Below are 17,712 nucleotides of genomic sequence, written 5' to 3'. Positions count from 1 at the left end.
TCAGACTTTGAGTATCAGCTTCCAATTTGGCCAAATTTCGGATCATAAGTTACTAAATCCTTTCATATATCTTGTCAGGTTTCAGCTGGGAGAAAGAGCGACTATTCCTGACAGCATTAAATGACTCCATCAATTTTCAAATTTTAATTTCCCCTTGACTGTTTAAGGGCAGCAGTTTCCCAGAAAATCTCTCAGAATGTTGTTAGCCCTTGGAGGGGCTCATATTGGGTCCTCCTTGTAAGGTAGCCATGGCTTAATAAGTGTACTTTTGGGGGCCAGTCAGGTGGCATAGTGGGTTAAATTTGTGTCCTCTGCTTTGGCGGCCTGGGGTTTGCTGGTTTGGATCCTGGGTGTGGACCTATGCACTACTTATCAGGCAATGCTGTAGCAGCCATCCCACTTATAAAATAGAGGAAGATAGGCACAGGTGTTAGCTCCGGGCCAATCTTCCTCACAAAAGAGGAAGATTGGTGGCAAATGTTAGCTCAGGGCTAATCTTCCAAAAAGAAAAAGGGCATTTCTTAAAAGATTTCATCTAATTGGAACATTCCTTCAAATATCCAATGTACAAGTTTTGGAGGCCCAAAGGAGCTCCAAAGTGACCACTATAATTTTAAGTTATTGCAGCTTATCTTGATCTGAAGATCCAACCATTTATGGTTATCCTCATTTTGTTAGGCACTTGGAAGTATCCCATCTGCTGTGTGGATTGAACATGACGTTAGCCAGAGTTCCAGGGGGAGGCTGCCCATCTGGGAACTGGTTGGCCTTAGAAGCAGGATTTCCCAGTTTCTTTTAGTTTTTTTTCCCATAACACTTGAAAAATACCTAAGGACGCTGTAGTGCATCAAAAATGTGCTGCTTGTAAGCATCTCTCCATAAAAACGTCATGAACTCTCTCTTATATGTCTCCATGTCTTCCACCAGCAGTCTAAAACTACCCTGGGGACTCGGAGTGGGGAGATAACAAACAATTTGGCACACGTGTCCAGACGAGCCCTCAATAACTTAAAGTGAAAGCACCGTTCCAGTGACAATTAGAAAGTCTACAAGTTTCCTTCCCACTGCAGTTGTTACCTGTGGTTCCTTGTGGGAAATGTTGATGGAGCTGGTGGAGTCTAGAGGAGCCCCTGGGCCCGTCACTCTTGGTTGCTGTCAGCAAACTGGAGCATCTGGGTGTTAGGTGCGTTGGTGTCCTCTCTTGATCTCCAAGAACGGTTAGGATATTCCTTTTTCCAACGGCCCTTCTGTTCATTGCCTTGACCCTAAGGCTGAGTGTCCTTTGCAGTTGAAAGGTATGGGCCCCTGGAGGTCTTACCCATGGCTGTTTGTCTTTTCTCATTGGCCATGGCGGATGGTGACTGAGGGCTGTGGTGAGCAGAGCAGTTTGCTGTCACGTCTGCCATTGTTCCAGTTTCTCTGGCTCCTGCTCATGTCTATTGAGTGCTTTAAAAGCAATCTCAACAAGTTGAGACTTGGGCATCCCAAATCCCCCTTTCAGTCTTTGTAAATTTTTCCTTATACCAGGGGCATTCTGGCTGATAAAACAATTTCATACCTTAAGCCCCTGTTAGGTCTATGTCCCTTAGCAGCAGGAAGCACCTAGAGCAGCTGTCACTGTCACCACATTTCCCTCAAGATTGAGGAACAAACAACAAAAGGGGGGATTTGTAACCACAGGATCAAGAACAGAATTTGTCGTCCCAAAATATGCCTCTTTGGCATAAGAATGATTTTAGGTTTGTTCTTAAGAAACAGCTGGCACAGGAAAAAAGCTCTGAAAATGTAGTAGAAGTTACTCATTTGTAAAGGAAGTTTACATTTATAAGAGAAATCTCCATTTGTAAGCATGCTTCCCTCTCTGTGCCAGGAAGGAAAGGATGACTAAGTCCCTAGAAAGTCTTATCAATAGAGAAGGCAATGACTTAAATCTACATGACAACTTTACGCTCCTGTATGGTGCTGACCTAGTCCTAGCAACAGAATGTTAAGGCTATTTTTCAGGGGTGGTAAGCTAGCCAGGAGTATGGGCAGGAGAGAAAATCTTCATCTGCCATTTGAAACTCATCCAGTCAGCAATTTTGCATACTAGCCTGCCCTCCTGGATCCCTTCAACCCAGCCCCATGCCCTGGCTCAGACAGACAGAGTGGAGAGTCAGCTCTCCTGTCTCCTTACCAATCGATTGCATCATAAACTTTCTTCCCTCAAAGTGGTGTATAGACCGTATTGGCTTCTGCGTGTGCAGGTGGAGAGAGCCCTTGCTCAGTATCAGGAATGCCTTATGGCTGTGAGAAGCTGGTGTCCTTTCTCTCAGAGCTGAATGAGTTTTCAGTTTCTTAACTTGCTATTAAACAAATTGTTCAGACTTTATAGATACAATTCTTTCCAATTAAAACTAAATTAGAAAGTTATTCTGCCCTATTCTCTCCAAAGTTCCACCGAGGCTCTCCTGTCCTAAGAAGTTCCCCCTGTGTTTCTCTTACTTAGGAAATGTACCAACATCCTCTTAAGACGTCTAGTCTTAAGACTTGAAACAGCTCAAGTAAAAGTCAGGAATGACAACTAAAAGAATAAGTTCTGGGCTTCAGGAGAAACTCACTGGGGGCACCTGAAGAGTCCTGTGAAGCTGGAGGGGCTCAATGGGCCCATGTGGTACCAAACGCTGCTTCAAAGCAGATTCCAGTTGGTCTCTGGTGGGTTTCTATGAAATCTTGCCCCAGTGTGCCAAGAAACGTCAATGCAAAATAACCAATAATCATTTTATAGCTAAGAGAAATGGGTGAGCTTTAATTGAGTGAGAGTGAGGATTATAACCTGGGAAGGCCTTTTCCAGAAAAGAAGAAAGCATCCCGGAGAAGCATGGCTTTCAGTACAGTCTTATATCTTTTCAGAACAAAGAACATACATTAAACACACCCAGCACATATTTGCATCAAAGTTTCAAAGAAGTATTTAGTTGCAAATTAGTAGGTCAACAAGACTCTGACGTCAGGAAAGGAACTAATAAAGGTTTACTGATAATGGTTTAGGTGGAGAAGTATATGTCCTTCTCTGAAGAGAGGGCATTATTTATCTTAATGGTCAAGCAGATGTACAATGTGTGTTTGATGGATCATAAGTTAGGCTTCTTTAGTTCAAGCTGATCAATTTTGAACTCCAATAGTTACCCCATATACCTCAATATGTGAAAATATTTTGTCAATGTGTCTGCTTCTCCAATGCTTCTCTGCCTCCCAGTTGAGAAACTTACTGAAATGATGCAATTTTTAAAAAATTTAATGGTGGGATGGGAGTGGGAGGTGGAAACCTGCACCCACATTGGAAACTATAGTGTGTCCTGGGCCATCCACCTGATACGAACATTGAGGATGACCCGCTGCTGGGGTCCTCTTGGGCTGGAGGGAAGGAATCACCCTGGTCAATGAGTAGCTCCCCTTCCAGGGAACAGCCTGGTATTCTGCAAAGTGAGGGTGCAGATCCTGGCTTGATGACAGCAGCCATTGGGCTTTGAGTCTCCACTGTGGGCTAGGTGCTTCACACGGTTCATTCATGTACTCTTCACGACATCTATGCCAGGTAGCAAGATCCAACTTTCTTCATTGATGAGGAGACTGAGGTTCCAGGAGGTGCAGAAACTGGTGCCGGGTCACACAGCCTACAAGCGGGAGGGCAGAGGTTTGAATCCTACTCAATGTCCTCTGATGACTATATTCCCTTTTCTCATAGTGTTCAAACCCCTGACTTTTACTGGGTGTGTGCTGCCCAAATTAAAGAGTTCACTGCTAGCTGGGTGATTCGAACAAACAACATAACTTTTAGTGTCTCCGTTTCTTTTCTTGTGTATTAGACTGGGGTGATAATAGTACCTACCAGGCAGAGCGATAGGAGGGTTAAATGAGTTGACCACATACAATACCTAGAACAGAGCCTGGCCATAGCATGTACTCAATAATATTTACTTTGAGCTGCTGGACTGCACAGAAAATAGGGGCAGCTGTTTAGCGGTGCTGTGGACTTCTGACTAGAGGCAGGAAAGAAACCTCAAGACTCTGCATGTTGTCACTGGGCCACTCCCACCAAGCCCCTCCCATTCCAAGCAGCTTTGGGGAGCAAAAGAGGAGCTTGGATTTCTTTTCCCAGAATTAATCTAAAAGAGGTTAACTTGTACCCTCTGAGAGCTTAAATTTTAAGGGCTAGAACAGGAAAGTTCTTCGCAATACTCTTCTTGTGATAGCTCCTTACAGTAATGGCCCCAAAGAGTCATGTTTCCCTATGTCCAGCCCTATGCCATGTGACTTTGCTTTTCCACCCATCAAGAAGTGGAGTCCGTTTTCCCGCCCCTGATTGTGGGCTTGCTGGTGACTTGCTGTGGCCAACAGAGTGCTGCAGAAGTAACATCATGACATTTCTGGGGTGAGGCCTTAAAGACCTTTCAGATAAATGGCTGAAGTGATGACTTTTACATTATATATATTTTACTACAACGAGGAAAGGCAGAGAAGAAAGGTATTAAATTCCAGCTGGGTAATGTTGTTCACCAAAAGTTCTGAGTCTGAAGCCTGCCCTCTCTGTGTTAAAAGAGAGACCAGCCCTGGTGGGGAGGTGGCACCAGCATCAACCTGAGTCTTTCTTCTGGAGCTCCTCAGAAGGATTGAAAAATAGTTGGAAAGAGAATGACTTTATCACTGTGTGACTCTAGGTTGTTTAACTTTGTGTCTCAGTTCTACCCAAAAGCATTGTGTTACCACCAGTAGCAGGGGCCCCACACTGGGGAGCCCTCAGCTGGGAGGAGAGTGAACGTGTTCTAGGACATGCAGGTTGGCACCGGGTCAGGCTCTCACTGGGTAGGCCTGTTAAGGAGGGCAGGAACCACAGGAGGGCTGGGACTGTCCAGTACCCAAGGTGATGTGATCTTTTTGCCAGCCATGGACTCCAGCCCACTTCTCTTGTCTTGCCTAAACGCTGAGCTATTTCTTTTGTTTAACCTAGTTCTCTTCTCTTGTTAAACGGTGCAGATGTTCCTTTCTCTAACAACTTTGGGGTCTTGAGTTTGTTGGTTTCAGCCATTCTCCAGGAAGAAGACCTAAACGCCAACTGCCTTGAACTCAACCACTCTGAACCAGACCAGACTGGTCCAGACTGTAACTTTAGGAGTCACACCTGCACACATGGGTGGAAAGCTATAGTAAAGTAACCCTAAATAACAGTGTAAATTCTTCTCCTTCTGGGAGAAGGAAGACGTTTTTAGATCATGTGATGTATGCAAAAGCTTTTTTTCAAACCACGCATGTGCAAGCTTGTGCCTACCTCTACATGCGATAATGAAACTTCCCCTTTTGAATGTTCGTTACCTATACAGAATAAAGGGACCCATCTCCCTGTGCTTGGGGAGCCACAGCTTTGTGAAATTATTCCCTACTTTCTCCGTTTTATTTCCTGCATGCTGTGAATAAAATTTTGCTTTGTGTGACAACTACTTCTGGTGTATGTTTTGATTTTAAATCATCAAGGATCAGACTCGCTTTGGTCCAGTAACAGTATTAACCAGAGTGGACGGACCCCAGAGCCCTGACTCCTACACTGTCAGAGGAATACCCCTTACACTGAAGCCCACTGACTCCCTGCCAGGCCCCCATCATCAACTCTGGGCCTTGGGGAGGGACACAGTGGTTTGCAGTAGGTCAGAGCACATCACCAGAGCACTTAGCATGTAGCAACAGAAAGTCAGGAGGGTGTGCATGTGGGATCTCTCCTGATGTCTGGTGTGGCAGCTTGTCACTGGCTCCAGTTGCCTCCCGTTGGCAGCCAAAGCTGGGCCAGAACCTGCAACAGGGTGGCCTGCATGCCAATTCCAGTCTGGAAACTTGTTTTGTTTTCCCTACACACTGTTGAAAAAAAAAAGTAAGCCAGCTTTTGGACATTTGGAGATTTCACATGAAAATCCAGACTTCTAGCTTCTCTTAAAATAATAAAAAAGAATGACAAACAAATAAAAAGGAAGCTCTGGCTACACTGGGCTCTCATTCTCATGAGGCAACAGTTCGCCAGACCTGAGTACCAGCTGCCTCCTTAGAGAGTGCATTCTCCAGTTAGCCACAATCCTCACCTTCCCCCGATGTCTCTCCAACACTGAGGGCCAGTGTCAGTGGCCATTTGTCATTGCTCTCTTATTGTGTGCTTCTTACAAGAGAGAACTATTTCTCTATACTTATGTCTCTGCCAAAAGTAAGGAAACAAATGATATACTGAAAGGGCCTAAATTTGTTACAAAAAATGGGAGAGAAAATATTTCTTTGTGGAAATGAGGAATTTTCCTGTACACTTAACAAGCAAGCAAGCACCAGATCCATTTCAGTCATGCAAGATATATCCTGGCCCCAGAGGCCTTTGAGTTTACTCTGAGCTGGACCAAAGACACAGACGGTTTGAGAAGAAATAAGGAAGTCCAGCCTTCTTCTGGCACATGACAGTGCCAGCTGTCTGGGAGGACAGTGGAGGCCTCCCTCTTTCTACCCAAAATACTCAGAAAAGGGAGAGCAAGAAATCTACTGACTTTGGGTGACACCAAACTTACCTCATTTTCTAGACTTATCACAGTGAAACCAAAGCCCCAGGTGTACCGTGACCCAGACCTGCATGCACTTCTGTAGCACACAGAGCTGTTTTGTCAAGAATGCCTGTGGGAGGGCAGCAGCGGCCACACAGGATAAATGATGGGTTCTCTACAGACCTGTGTCTCCTAGAACCTCTGTCTCTTGAGGGACTAGTGTGGAGTTAGGCGGAAACATTGCTAAATGTCCTGGCTCAGATGCTCAGTTTGACTAGTTTGGAACAGCCCCGGTTAGTGCCTGTTATCCCTGCATCCCCGCTGGTTAGCACCACCTTTTACTCTCAAGTTGTCCTGGTTTGGATGATATGGTCCCCCTGCTTGTAACTGACCCCTTGTCTTTAATTTATATTTCTAAATTATAACAACTTCTGACAATTTATTCCTTTATTCTGGATCCAGAGGTAAACCAAGCACAGAAATAGCCGTGGTTTCTAAGTGTTGTCTGGAGGACTGTTTCATGGGAGGGCATCCTCTGAGCAGCCTAATCAATCTCTAAACGGGATGGCTACCTGGAGGGCCTAGTTTCCCCTGCAGCTCCCAGTCTACCCTCCTGTGTGCCGTTGTAGCTGCAAACTACACAGAGGAAGGTCAGAACTGCAATGCTGCTCCTCTGCCTCCCACATTCTCCATATGGTATGGAACCCAGCATTCTCTGACCATCTCACCTTCAGACGTCAACTTCCTTGCTCAGTATGGGGAAAGCAGAGGTTCTGTTTTCCATTTTCTCCCCAGTGTTTCTCTTTACAGGGGCTCCTTGGCATCATGTGCTCCTCCCACTCTTCCCCTCCCCAGATTCTGACTCCTGTAAAATCTGTCCTTTTTCCCTCCTGCCTTCTTTGAGACTTCAGGCTCTCCCCAGGGGAGCCAGTATAATGGGTTTTAAAGAGTGTGGATGTGTGGGAGATAGTCCAAGTTTGAATCTTAGCCCTGTCACTTATTCTTGTGCGATCTTGGATTAGTTCCTTAATTTCTCCAAGCATCGTTTCCTCATCCATGAAATGAACCTTGTAGGTTGTTGTTGGAATTAAACGGGCTAGTGCTGAAAAGTCTTTAGCACCAAGCTCAGCATGTGGTACCTCCGTGGCAAATGCACTGTTAAATGCACTACTTGCCCAGGTGGATCTTGCTCCCAAATCTACCCACCTCCCCCATGGTATAGTCCTGCCAGAAGGAATCCTCTGGTCCAGTGTGATGCCCCAGCACAGAGGGACCTCAGCAGGGTGGACAGTGATGTCCATAGACACCTGAGTCCCAACGTACACTCCAGGAAGCCCTGGTCCTCCATTCTCACTTCCCTTTCGAAACCTCACTGTGCAGGTCCAGCCACGTTGAAGCACAGTAGCAACTGAAACACACATGCACAGCCCTCCCGAGAACGAGCACGAATTATCACTGAGGATCCTCTACATCCTTAAAGTCAGCATATCCTTCTTTCTCCTCATTGGCTCATTGACAACCTGCCTCTCTCTCCTGCAAAGGAGTTAGTGCTTGGCTCTTAGAACACGTTTTAGCTGGTTTCCTCAACCGCTGCTTTCAACTCGCCCCTCCACACCTCCAGCACAGGAAAGGGGCCCATTTTGGAGTCACACACACTTTCTGAGGTCTCATTTCTAATTACACAAGGATCCTGTTGATGCTTTGAGATGTACACTCCTAAAGACTGCATTATATTTGCATACTTTTCCGTCTAGCCCTAGGGGGTGGGAAAGAGAGAGTTCATTCTTCCAGTGCATTATTTTCCTTCAAGTACTGTATACAACATTAACCTTAATTCCCAAGGACCCAGATGCACTGCCATTTGCTGTCATTTTGATCATGGCGGATAGTGGTCCTTTTTGGTGAAAATAGGAACGATAACAAGTTTTCACATATTGAGGTAGATGGGGAAGCCAGTAAGGTTTGAATCTGATTTGAACTAAAACTGGTTTTCCAAGAGCAGCCTGACTTATGTCCCACTGGACATGCACTGTACATCTGCTTCAAACACTTTCCCAAAGCAAAGCATGCACTCTTTTAAGATGAGGATGTGACGCCTCCTTCTCTCTGATGCTGATGCCAGTCCTTCTTTGAAAATGAGCTTTTCTTCCCAGAGAACCAACTTCATGTTGATGTGCTCTGTCTGTGCTAAACTGTGGCAAAACATCCCCTTGTGACGTTGGGAAAAAACAATTGCATTCCTCTCATGCTTGATGAATGTTCTTTGTTCTAAGACAGAATATGACCATGCTGTAAGCCACACTTCCCTGGAGTGCTTTCTTCCCTCGGGAAGGGAGCACTTCCGGACTAGTCCTCACATGAGGCTCAATAATAACGCTTGAACTTTCTTATTTATAGATTAGTTGTTGATTATTTGTATCGACGCTCACCCCTCTCCTTCTCCACAGACCAGCCTGTAACACCCACCAGCACCATCCCCAACCCCCCAACATATCCCTAAGAAGTTCTCTCTCCTGCTCCAAAATCAGGAACCATCTACTCCAGCAGAGGCCGTGGAGCAGCTTGAATGGGACAGCATGTAAAGATCTGGTTTCAGGGCACAGAGGTAATTAGGGAAATTTGGATGTGAAACAATGGGGCAAAGACAGAGCCATAGTCTGCCAAATGCTCCCTGTGCCTGCTGCTTTCTGAGACAATCAGGAAGCTTAGATTAGAGGTAGGACAAAGGGACTCCCACCAGGACCTCAAACTGCCCTAGTTAATCTCTAACCAAACCCACCTTCACTCAGGCCCAGATTTTATTTGCATGAAGGAAAGACGAGAGCAAGTCAGTCTTTGCAAGGACAGAAGAGAAGTGGCCGCTGGCGTTGACAATGACGCATCAGTAGCACCTGCTTGACCGGTAACCCCTGTGGCCACCAGTGCCTTGTGTCTGGTCTCCACTAACCACGGGCCAGCTTTCCAGCCTGGGAGCTCGGCACCTGCTTCACTTCCTGTCCTTCGTCACTTAACTCTTTCCCCAAAAGGGAGGGCCAGAGAATCCCAAACACTTGGCTCTTTGTTCAGAACTTTCAGGGAAGTTTGGGCGGGAAAGGAACTTTCCCCGCCAGGATAGACAAGTGCTGTGGACTCTTTGGATTTTGTTTATCTGTGCTGTGCCCCCACATTCATTAGGAAAACTGGGCTTGGTCCTAATAACTGGATTTGTGCTGGGGACAAGGGAAGGTTTGTCTCGATGGCCACGTGTCTCCCAGTGGGATCCTCTCTTTAGGCAGAGTCTGTGGTCAAGCCCTGCAGGGATCAAAGGGCTGCACAGGCAGAGGTGCAGCCTACGCACTCCCCAAGGAGACACCACAGGCCTGGTCAGCCCTGGACCCTCTTGAGCACCCCAGCCTCAGGGGATGCTGGCCACCCATGCTCATGGAACAGGGCAGGAAAAGGAAAGGAGGGCACATTTCCTGGGGAAACTGGCCCACTCATCAGGGAGCTCTGGAGGAATCCTGCTGGCATCACCAGAGGCTTCTTTTTCCCTTCTCCAGCCACACCACCCTCCTGGAGGAATTCTCCAGCGAGATCAGCTGGGGTCTGAGCTACCTGCCAGGGGAGCACCTCGAGGTTTTACCAGGCAACCAGCTGGTTCAGGTCCAAGGCATCTTAGAGGGAGTGCTGGATGGCCCTGCACCCCACCAGCCTGTGTGCCTGGAGACCCTCGACGAGAGCGGTGAACCCTCTGCACGGGAGCCTCAGCTGAGGCAGCCCCAGCATCTCCTCGCATACCCCCCAATCTGGCTGACGGGCTGGGCCCAGGCCTGTGCTGCGGGCAGCTAACCCTGTCCTTCCTGCTGAGTGGGTGGGCCACCCCAGCCAGCAATAAAGCAGCTTTGCAAACACTCCTCACCCGGCGGGCAGGACAGAAAGAAGGGACGCTTCTTTGGGGCCATCTGCCCAACATCAAAAGCTGGGGAGTCTTTTTCCATTCGTTCTTTTGCCCACCCAGACACTTTTGTTTTTGATCGACTGATTCAATTATTTTTCCTTTGAAATTATAACTGGTCACATCTATATACCAGGCAGGCCCTGGGGTACAAAAAGGAATGAGACTCAGTGTCTGCCCTCAGAAGTCTCACTACCTAGTACCGGAGACAGACATAAAGAATATTCATAATAAATATTATTATAATACAAACAGTAGCAGCTAGCATTTGCTGGGTAATTACTACATGCCAGTATTTTACATGCATTGTCTCTTTAGTCCCCACAATAGACCTGTGTGTGCAGCTTGCTTGGTGACAGAATAGAGAAATGTGGAAACAGTGTAAAAAGGGTGAGCTCTGAAGGTTCAAGTCCCTGACCCATCACTTACTAGCTGTGACCTTGGGCACAGGAGGCAACCTCTCAGGATTTCTTCCCTTGTCTCCAAAACAGAGATAGCAGAGCCTTGCTTGTGGGGTTGTTGGATCCTGATGAAATAACGTAATACTAATATTTTACCTAATATTTCTGGAGCACTTGAGTACCAGACACTGTACCCTTGCACACGCACTATTTCAGTCAATGCTCCTAAAAACCCAGAGATACAGGCTTTGTGATCACATCCATTTCACAGAGATGGAACCAGGGCACAGAGGGATCAGTCGCCAGCTGGTAAGTGGGGAGCCAGAGTTTGAAACCGTGTCTCCTGGCTCCACGGTCCATGCTGTTACCACCCTGGATGCTGTCTCTGGGGCACATTGAGACTGACCACATCACTTTGAGCTGATTTGTTGCTTATCCAGCACCTCTGGGAATGGCATCCCAGGGGACTGCAGTCACGGGCTTTTCTCTAAATGAATACCTGCCCTCTGGGGTGTACATCAGTGTTTGGTGGCTTTAGTCACTGTGAGTCTGTTGTTCACCTGTGAGTATCCTGCTAAAGGTCAGATCTGGGTCCGAGAGGGACTGGACTCTGGTCCACGGTTCATTTTGCAGGATTGTGTCAACATGGGTGCCCTTTGGAGGGCTGTTATTCAGCCTTTCCTGATAGCGCTATCTCTGGGCACCACCTTCATAAACACAATTTGGGCACATGAGCCCTTTTGCTGTTCCTGGAGTCAGAACTGTGTCTTCTCTCCCCTGCAGCTGGAAGGTGGAGGGTGTGCGCCCCAGAGGTCTCAATGGGGCTTCATTTTCCATCCTGATTTCTTCCGTCTCTATCCAGGCAGCTACTGGGTCAAGGACAAGCGTCTGGCCCCTGCTCACTCAGCCAGGCCCTCACCTACTTACTGGACATCACCACACCCCCAACCCAAGAGCTTCTCTGAAAGCTGGCCCAGCTGGCCACGAAAGACGCTGAGAAGCAGAGGCTTGAGATCCTGTGCCAAGTGAAGGAGGGGGCTGGTGGGTGAGGTAGGGACGTTTTTCAGAGTTGGGGGAGCCAGAGCCCAGAGATGGTCTTTAACGTCCAAGGGGGATCCCCGCCAGGATCCCAGAGTGAGACCTGTCAAAGGCTGCTGGGACATCAGCCATTGTCTACCATCCTATCTCTAAAACAGAGTTGTGTTGAGTGAACTGAATTTTTCTGAGTGTCTGCAGGATGCAACTGAAGTGCTTCTTCAGAAATTAGCTAGAAAAGGGGAGCTGCTATTTCTTGTCTGTCTTTATATTCCCCAAACCTGGAACACGCCTGGAACTTAGGAAGTGTTAAAGGATGGATGGTGTGGATGAATGGATAAGTGGACATAGTGACAGATGAGTAATTGTATTAATAAACTAATGGGAGAATGCATTAACTCACTGGCCACTTTCTAAGCCCCAGTCTTTGTGAAGGCACTGAATGTTATTATTACCATCATCATTATTGCTAATTATATTGATTCCAGTCACCTCCACTGCCATTATCCTATGGCTTCACTGTACTATCTTGGTGCACATTTTCTTGTTTAATTCTCACAGTGTCTCTGTGAGGTAGGTTATACTATCCTCATCTCACAAAGGTTAAGTAACTGAGACAAGATGCCAGAGCTAGTGAGGGCATTCAGTAAAGATTTGAACTGAGGTCTGTATGATTCCAAAGCCTTTCCCAAAATTATAATAAAGATCTGACTCCTGCCCACAAGTTGCTGATAGTGAAGTTCCAAGCACATGAATTAGATGAATGCTTCTCTCTGGCCTGTGTTCCTCAGGACAGGAACTGTTTCCTCTCCAGCTTGGTCGTCTCAGCACCCTGGACAGCGCCTCGAACTTCCAGGTGTTTGGTGAGGGAGGGAATGAATAAATGAATGAATGAATACTGGATTGTGACAGCCTCTTCCCTCAGTGTGGGGCAGGCACCCTGAGTGACTCACACTGCTGTTGGCTTTCAGCCCTCAGAGTACAACAAGTAGAAGTTGACCAACAGCCCCTCATTCCTGGAGGTGTTGGAGGAGTTCGCGTCCCTGCGGGCGTCTGCTGGCTTCCTGCTCTCCCAGCTCCCTATTCTGAAACCCCGGTGCTACTCCATCAGCTCCTCCAGGGACTGCACACCCAAGGAGGTCCACCTCACCATGGCCGTGCTCAGGTACCGCACCCGAGGTAAGGCTGGGGCACAGGCTCTGGGGCCGTCCAACTCTGCTATTTACGGACAGCTCTCCAACATCTCTGAGCTTTGGTCTCATCAGTTAGACACCCACCTTCCAGAGTAGTTAACAGCAGGAGGAGGCGTGTGGGAGAGATTACTATGAACTAGGCACTGAGCTAACCCTATTGTATGTGTATTATCAGTAACCACGTGAGATGGGGACTGTGTGCATTTTACAGGTGAGGAAACTGAGGCACAATGAGTTTAAGCCATTTGCTTAAAGTCACACTATTAGCAAGTAATAACTGAGATTCAGACCCAGGTAGTCTGACTGCTGAGTCAAAGTTCTTCACCACCCCACTCCACTCTTACTACTATGGGGAGGATTTAGTGGGATCAAACGTGAAAAACCCCCAGTCCCAGCAGGAGCCCAATGAGTCTTCATCTTCCTGAGAGTCCAGCTGAATACAGGGGTGATTCTGTCTGGATTGTTCATTGACGCCCTCACTCAGCGATGATTTATTTCATAAGTCTCTATGCGTGGCACCACCATGGCTGTGGAAATATAGCACATGTAGCCTCTGCCCTCATGGAGCTTCTCAACTAGAGGGGACAATGAAGAGAGGGCATGGAAATAGACGATTGTCATTATGTGAGTGATAAGGAGATCATAGGCGGCTTTGAGGAAAGAGGATGTGGGATGGACTCACATAGGCTGGAAGGTCGAAACCGTGACCAGTAGGGTTGGCTCCACTGCTGGGTGAACCATGCCCCTGCCCTGCCCTCTGTAACTGAGTGTTTCCTGGGTTGGCAAACCTGGGAGCTGGCCCACACCTCAGAGCCCTCTGGACTCTGAGAGGCTCAGTCACATAACTTCTAAAAAGTGGGCAGAGGCTGTCTGTGTCCTGCTGGAGACCATCCGCCCAGGCCAAGTCTCCATCCTCAGACCAGGAGACTACAGGCAGGCACGTCCTGTGAGAACAAGATTCCACCCAGAGGAAAAGAAAAGGGATTTCTCAAGTTGGTTGAAGGTCCCTTCTAATAGTGGGCCATTGGGAAGGGAATGTAACCCAGAGAAAGGTGGGATTTCTGGAAGCCCAAGAGGGAACACTGGGGGAGACAGAGAGAGCAGACGGAATGCTCAGGAGGTTGTCCCTCACGCAGGGTTCCTACCAGCAGGGGCCATACTGGTGAGACGCTCTGGGGCAGTGACTGTGGCTACCCTGTGGGGCCACTTTATGCTACTGTCATCGGAGCTGAGTGCCAGGCTGGGCGGGTCCTGGAGAAGCTCTTGGAGGGAGCACTGGGGTAGGAGTCGGGGAAGCTGAGCTGTGACCTGACTCCACTGCTGCCTGAGTGACCTTGTACAGCCCACTTTCCCTCTCTGAGACCCAGTTTCTGCAGTGGCAACGGGAGAGGTTTGCACACTGTCTAGTCCCTTCCAGCCATCACCAGCTCTGGGTGTCTAGAGGGTGGATCTCAGAACCCGGAGGAAAACAGCCCCTCATTAAATCAGCAGAGCTCCTGAGTGGGCTGTTGCAGGAGGCGCATCACTGTGGGAGGAGCTGCTGGGACAGGTCCCGCATGGCCATTGGGGGTGATGTTGGTCAGGTCTGTACTGTCTTTGCAGATGGTCAGGGTCCCCTGCATCATGGTGTCTGCAGCACATGGCTCAGCAGCCTTAAGCCCCAAGACCAAGAGCCCTGCTTTGTGCGAAGGTAAGTCCTTCTCCGCTCTCTCCATTGTGGAGCCACTGGCCCAGGGGCATTCTGGGTCGAAAGGGAGGGATCTGAGGACTGGATGCCACTCTGGGCCTCTTGGCCCATGAAGAAGGCGCTGGGCTCACACTGGGCCTCTCCATCCTACAGCCTGCTATGGAGCGCGACCCAATCTCTAGCGGGGACAGAGATGCCAGTTGTGGGGGGGCCCAGAGAACAATGACACTCAGCCCTTTCTCAAAAGGCCCCCAGGGAGAGGTGATGGTGTGCCTGGACAGGGGAATGATGCAGCCTGCTGGACTTGGGAAATCTAATTTAAGCTCCATGTCCCCACTGCTGAACACCCCCCCCCCCGGCCCCTTCCGCTGCCAACTACAGCCCCAGCTCCCCAGCCCCTGTCCTGGATGTGCATCAGGCCAGGGTGTCTGAGGACTAGGGTCTCTATCCTTCTGTCCCCTTCAGGGCCAGTGGCTTTCTGCTCCCTGAGAACCCGTCTCATCCTTGCATCCTCATCGGGCCTAGTACGGGCATTGCCCCCTTCCACAGTTTCTGCCTGCAGCGGCTCCAGGATGGTGAGAACAGAGATACAGCTGGAGGGCTCCTGGGGGGCGGGGTGGGGGCACTTGTTGGCCAGCACCAGCCTGGGAGCAGGACAGGCGCTGTGGGGCAGTTGTGCCATGCTCCCACAAAAGTCTCCTGGGCCCGCTCCCAAGTTTGCCTCAGCCTGTGTGGACAAGTGATCTGAACGCCCTGGGCCTCAGTTTCCTCATCTGTAAAGGGGGGACAATACTAGACCAGATGCTTGTGGGGATGAAATGAGATTTCAAGTTGCGCGTCCAGCTCCTCAGGCCCTGAGCAGGAGCCCGCCCTCTGGTGGCCACCCTGGTAACTGCATCTCGCTGGGTCTTGCAGGGCTCCAAGGTGGCCACATGACCCTGATGTTCGGGTGCCACCACCCAGATGAGGACCACCTCTATCAGGAGGAGATGCTGGAGATGGCCTGGAAGGGGGTGCTGCATGAAGTGCACACAGCCTGTCCTCGCCTGTCTGGCCAGCCCAAGGTAAAGACAGCCACTGCCCAGGCAGTGGGGGAGCCTTCAAAGCACAGACTATGGGGGGTGCCTGACTCCCCACACACCCCTCACCCCTCTGAGCCTTCATCTCCTCAGCTCTAAATGGGAGATGGGTAGATATTACGTTCACTCTTCCAGGAGAAGAGACAGGCCCCGAGACGTTCAGGACTGAGTCAGGGACACACGGTGGGTTCATCCCAGTGCCCAGCCCCCTGAAGGTCCTCCTCCCGGGATATGTGACTGCCCAGGGAGAGGTGGTGCAGGCCAGCTTCACGCTCAAGCACAGCAAGGCTGGAGGGCAGCCGCTGCTCCCACCATGGCCCATGAGCTCTGCTGCCCCAGGGGGCACTTTGCACCATGAGTGTGGGGAGTCAGGAAGGCTCTTGGCTCAGCCCTTGTGCACTTGCCCCATCCCAGCTCCTCCCAGACCCAGCGCTCCACACCAATTGCTGAGGTCACTGGCATCTTGTGTGGAACAAGAACAGAGAGTCCCCGATGGACTCCTGGACTTCCATGTGACTGGGCAGCCCAGGGCTCTGTGCCCTGCTCTGAATGACAGTGGGGATCCCAGGGACAGTCTGCCCCAAGAGGCTCCCTTTTGTAGGGAGTGGGCACCTGGGCCTCACTGGGCAGGGGCAGTGGGTCGAGGGATGCTTCTTTGAAATCTGGAAAATTCTGAGTAAATCCGGGAGCCCCACTGGGCGGTCAGCTCCTTGTGGTCAATGTCCATCTCTGCAGCCCCAGCCCAGGCCTGGCTGGGTAGGGTGTCAGTGCACCTCCGCATCCCAAGCCTGGTCCCCATGCCTGGCTTTGAGGGTGCTCACCCTGCACTCGAAGATGCAACCAATCGTGCCCCTTGCCCACCTCCCCATGGCCAGCAGGCCTGATTGCAAGCTTCACCCCCAGCGACAGGGGCCCGGACCCACCATCTCCTCTGGTTTCAGGTCTACGTTCAAGACATCCTGCTGCAACAGCTGGCCAGCGAGGTGCTCCATGTGCTGCATGAGGAGTAAGGCCACATCTATGTCTGTGGGGATGTGCTCATGGCCCGGGACATGGCCCACACCCTGAAGCAGCTGGTGGCTGCCAAGCTGAGCCTGAGTGAGGAGCAGGGCAGGGGCCACTTTTTCCAGCTTAAGGCACAGCAGCTGGCATGCGGGCTAAGGATGGAGGTCAAGGGCACTGGCCAGGGAGCCAGGACTCCAGAGTTAGGCTCAGAACAGTCCTGGACCCCAAAGGAATCCTACAGGTGGCTGGAGGTCAGGGCTGGCTGGGTAATGAGAGGCCAGACTGTGCATCCTGGTATGTTGCTCAGTTTAACAGAGGCAAACGCCTTGCTTTATGACAAGACTTCTCAGAGCCTCTGTGCATCGTGACATTTCGAGGTGGGAGCAAGTATGCAGCATGTCCCAGATGCATTTATCTCAGAGCCACATTTCCTGGAGCCTCTGGAGGGACAAGTTCTAGGCAGGCCTCACTGGTCATCATAAGCTTGGGGAGATGCTTAGACGTTCACACCAGAGCAGGGGCCTATGGGAAGGAAAGAGCCGAGTTTAGGTCCAGCATGATCTAAGCAGGTCAGTGGGAAGGCAATGGCTCAGGAGTGTACGTGTGACAGGGAAGCAGGGAGACCAGGGGCTCGTCCCAGCCTGGACCTGATAAACGAGAGGCAGCTGGAGCAGCAGAGCTGACACACTGGTCTCTGTTTTCCCGTAAAGAGCCAAAAGCGCTACCATGAAGACATCTTTGGTGCCGTAGTTCCCTACAAGCTGAGAAAGGATGGGGCCACAGGGCAGCCGAGCCATCCCAGAGCGCCATCGGCCCCCAGGAAAAGTTAA

General features: G+C 49.8%; 1 pseudogene; it reads left to right on the top strand.

The window, feature by feature from the left end:
• Window positions 1-8,834: 8,834 nt before the first annotated feature.
• LOC106844537 (nitric oxide synthase, inducible-like) lies at window positions 8,835-17,712 on the top strand (annotated as a pseudogene).

This window comes from Equus asinus, chromosome 13 (assembly GCF_041296235.1).
Source record: "Equus asinus isolate D_3611 breed Donkey chromosome 13, EquAss-T2T_v2, whole genome shotgun sequence".
Lineage (NCBI taxonomy): Eukaryota > Metazoa > Chordata > Mammalia > Perissodactyla > Equidae > Equus > Equus asinus.
The sequence above is the reverse complement of the archived record's forward strand: the minus strand, read 5'-3'. Positions and strand labels throughout refer to the sequence as shown.